The following is a 4,748-nucleotide window of genomic DNA, read 5'->3' on the forward strand; positions in this document are numbered from 1 at the left end:
GGTCACTGACCTTGACTATGCAGATGACATCGCCCTAATCTCGGATACAGTCGAGAAAGGAAGGGAGCTACTACTGGCAGTAGAAAAGGAGTGCAGGAAGATCGGCCTCAAGCTCAATGCCAAGAAAACAAAGGTAATGACAGTCAACACCGAGGACAAAACCATTGCCACTGCAGACAGGGCGGTGCTCGAGCGAGTCGAGGACTTCAAGTACCTCGGAGCCTGGAATACCTCAACTGAACAGGATCTGAAGGTTCGGAGAGCACTTGCCTGGAAAGCCTTGCACGGGATGAGGAGAGTGTGGAAATCAGATATGGGAGAAGACCGTAAGAGGCGGCTGTTCATAGCTACTGTGGAGTCAGTACTGCTGTATGGGGCTGAGACATGGACCCTCACAGTACAACAGGAAAAAGCCCTGGATGGAGTCTACACAAGAATGCTACGAATGGCACTAGGTGTCACATGGACGGACCGCATCAGAAATGTAGACCTCATATGGGGACCTACCACGGGTCACGGACAAAGACAAAGAGAGAAGGATGGGCACTGCGTCAGGCACCCAGAACTTGAGGCAAGTAAATTGACCCTATGGGAGCCAACCCAGGGCAAAGCCAGGAGGGGAAAGAAGCGTACCACCGTGCGCTTGTAGACGTGCTGCGGCGCAACAGCTTGGCTGACAACACTGCACGGACTTGAACTCATGCTTCCTTCATGCATGAGTGTCCAAGTCACTCCTTTGCACCTGACAGGGGGGAGTTTCCCTGGTTGGATGTAGCGCGTGGAAGGAACACGTTATTCCAACCAGTTCCTTTCCCCTCCATCAGGCACCCCGGCTGGCCAGGGGGAGGCAGTTTAGAGACCAGGATTACTGCATGATTTTTGTGAGGGTACCTACCCTATAGGGGACACGGGGAGTCGGGAGAACATGCAAACTCCACAAAGAGAGGCCCTTTCACCAACCCCGCTTCGGGTATGGGCACTGATGACACAGAGGAGAGAGCACGCCGCCAGCGCCCACAGCGTCCCGAGCGGGAATCGAACCCAGGACCTTCTAGCTGTGAGGCGACAGCACTACCGACTGTGCCACCGTGCCCCCCTTCCCCTCTTTTCAAACACAGATAAAGTGAGTGAAGGGCCAAACCTCGAAACAGTGCTGGATTATATATATATTTACAGATGGCCGGGTGTGCCCCCCTGAGTGTAATATTTTGACCATGTGTCTTCTAGATGAAGAACTTTCTTCTCTCTCCATGTCAATATCTTCAATCAACAACCTATTTTTGAGGGGCACCTCCTATATACAGCTTTTGTCCCCACACGTCTCAATATTTGCCATTGACAATGAAAGGAGAAATCAGGTCAAATGTCCGCCAAATATGACGTAGATCTTGCCCCCACGTCTCAGTATTTGCCATTGACAATGAAAGGAGAAATTAGGACAAATGTCTGCCAAATATGACGTAAATTTAAGCAACCAATCACATAAATTCAGTTGTTCATGAGATGATGTATAATGATAAGAGCGCCCCTCACTTCACACGGGTGTGATTTTTAAGTGTAATTTTGCTGTTGGTATTCTGGATGCATTTCATTGCTGAGAAGTTAATCCATACGCTTCCAGTAGGCAGCGCATGGCTGCCAGTAGGCCTACTGACAATCAGTCAGTAGGCTAGCTCAAGCCCTCAAACAGCAGCTAATGGTGCCAGGGTTGATCTCTCCAGGGGGAGCCTATTGTCTTTCTGTACAATTGATGAAGACGAACTCCGAAAAACCATATCTCAGCTGACATCATCCTCCTGTTCATTGGACACAATTCCCACCACCTTTCTCAAAGAGGTTTTAGACAGTGTGATTGGAGATATCCTAAAAATTGTAAACAGCTCTCTACAATCAGGCGTCTTTCCAGACTCACTGAAGACGGCTGTAGTTAGGCCCTTACTCAAGAAACACAATCTTGATCCCTCTGTGCTGGGTAACTACCGCCCCATTTCTAATCTGCCCTTTCTGGGCAAGGTTTTAGAAAAATGCATCTTTCATCAATTGGATGTGTTTCTACAGAACAACAATGTGCATAACAAATTCCAATCTGGCTTTAGGAAAGGCCACAGCACAGAAACAGCACTTGTAAAAGTAATGAATGATCTTAGGGTGTCTGCTGACAAGAAACATGTTTCCGTTCTTTTACTTCTAGATCTAACGGCTGCATTTGACACGATTGACCATTCAATTTTAATACAGCGTCTGGAGCACTGGGTAGGCCTGTCTGGCACGGCCCTGTCCTGGTTTTCCTCCTACCTAACAAACAGAAGCTATTTTGTCAATCTAGCTGAGTTTGACTCAGACAAACACAACATCAGTTCTGGTATTCCACAGGGCTCAATTCTTGGTCCTCTGTTATTCTCCCTGTACATACTGCCATTGGGAGAACTCATTACCAATCACGGAGTCAATTTTCATTTCTATGCTGATGATACCCAACTATATCTTTCTGTAGATCCAGATGATCTCTGTGCCTTAGACCCGCTGTTGACCTGTCTGTCTAGCATTAAATGCTGGATGAGTGAGAACTTTCTCAAGCTAAATGAGGATAAGACAGAAGTTCTCATAATCGGTTCTAGTGAGCAGAAAGAATCGATAAAAAGCAGACTTGGCAACCTGACTGTAGAAAGTAACAGTACAGTAAAGAACTTGGGGATCACTATTGATTCTGAACTGAATTTTAATTCACACATTAATCATGTTACCAAGATTGCCTTTTTTCATCTTAGAAATATTGCAGGAATCAGAGCCTATTTGTCACTGGACGATGCAAAAACGCTAATCCACGCCTTTGTTTTTTCTCGGCTTGATTACTGCAATGCACTTTTTTCTGGATTGCCTAAGAAATCAACTGACAGATTACAACTTGTCCAAAATGCAGCAGCCAGAGTCTTAACTAGAACTAAGATGAGAGAACATATTACTCCAGTCTTGGCCTCATTGCACTGGCTTCCGGTTGTTTTTAGGATTGATTTTAAAATTCTTTTACTTGTTTATAAAGCTCTCAATGGTCTCGCACCTTCCTACCTACATGACTGCCTGCCGAAATATGTCCCAAACCGCCCCCTAAGGTCTTCCACTGCTGGCCTGCTCGCTTTGCCTAAAAAAATGGCAACTAAAAAATACGGGGAAGCAGCTTTTTGCTTCTACGGGCCAACGGCGTGGAACAAACTCCCACTGTACCTTCGACAGGCAGCCTCTGTAGACATTTTTAAAGCTCAGCTCAAGACCCACTTTTACACCCTTGCTTTTAATTGATTTATCTGTCTTTTTAAAAAAAATGTTATTCATGTCCTCACTGTATTGTTTATGCCTTGCCTTTCTTTTCTTTTTTGTGTAAAGCACTTTGAGCTGCATTTCATGTCATGAAAGGTGCTATACAAATAAAGTTTTATTATTATTATTATTATTATATAATGGCCTCTTTGTATAATATACAAAAAAGCTGTTTTATATATTATTCTTAAAAGTAAACACTTTTTTAAATTTTAATGTGGACACCACATTCTCTCTTTTGCTATTGTACAATGTAACCCACATGTAATTCATAACAGCGACATTGATAAATAAGGGTTCAAATGGAAATGGTTTCATAATGTTTAGAATCAACAGTAAAAGTGTACACGTACAATAACCAACATCCATTTAGGTCATTTTGACTGTTTTGTTTTAGATTATGAAGTTTATTATCTTTGCCCATGAAGCTTTCAGAAGGTTCCCCTTCCATGACCATCACCAGTCTATCATCTCAGACATTTGAAACAAAAATCCTTTCTCTCCATCCACTACCATTGAAAAAACATGTTTTTCAGTTGTTTCGTATTGATATTCTGTGAATTAAATTATTATTTTAAACTTGGTGTCAGTAAAAAGGAAAATCACAGGTGCAGCATGGTGACTGGGCATATCATGTTTGTAGTTTTATCAAAAACTTATGTTTTAGCAAATTCAACATAAACAAGGCGGAACCAGGGTGGAACAAGGCCAGTTGGTTAGACAGAGGAGGAGCGACGCTCGCTCGCCGTTGGTCTGTCTTTGGGCAAGCTCTCTCGCCTCGGAGCGACGTGTCCGGCAAGATGTCCGCAGCAGTTGTTAACCTGGCGACTTATCCAGTTACAGTTCCAATTTGGGTCTAGTTGTGCAGTGCACACTGCAGCTAGTGCCCCACTAATTGACCCACAGTACCTGAACCATTTGAGTTGAGTAATTGATGGTGATTTATTGTCCTTATGACCTGTTGTACAGGGTACCTATATATGGATACCTATATGTATCCAATATTTGAGTCTGTGCAAACAGACCACTAGGGGGCGCTCCCAGCGTGTTTGCACAGCTTTTTGAAATCATTATACCCATACCTAACACCACAGCAAAATTCAAAAACTAGTCACCAAAAGCCAAATCTTTACAAGTGCGACCCCAGCTAGCTGTGCTTCTTCACGACGCAGCAGCACACCCCAATCATTTTTTCATCTTCATCCCCATCTTTCCTGTAGACTGAAGTAGTACAAACAAGGTAGGTGACGATTAGCTAAGTATCATCAATAAGCAGGCAAAATCATACATTTTTTGTGGAAATATATATAATTACTAATAGCTACTTAAATGGGGGTGTAAAACCTTGCCTAGGCCCTACCAGGCAAGGACGCATGGTCACCGACACTGTATCTGTAGAAAAATCTATGTTACAAATATAATATGTGTAGTGA

This window comes from Electrona antarctica (genome assembly GCF_951216825.1).
Source record: "Electrona antarctica genome assembly, chromosome: 17".
NCBI lineage: Eukaryota > Metazoa > Chordata > Actinopteri > Myctophiformes > Myctophidae > Electrona > Electrona antarctica.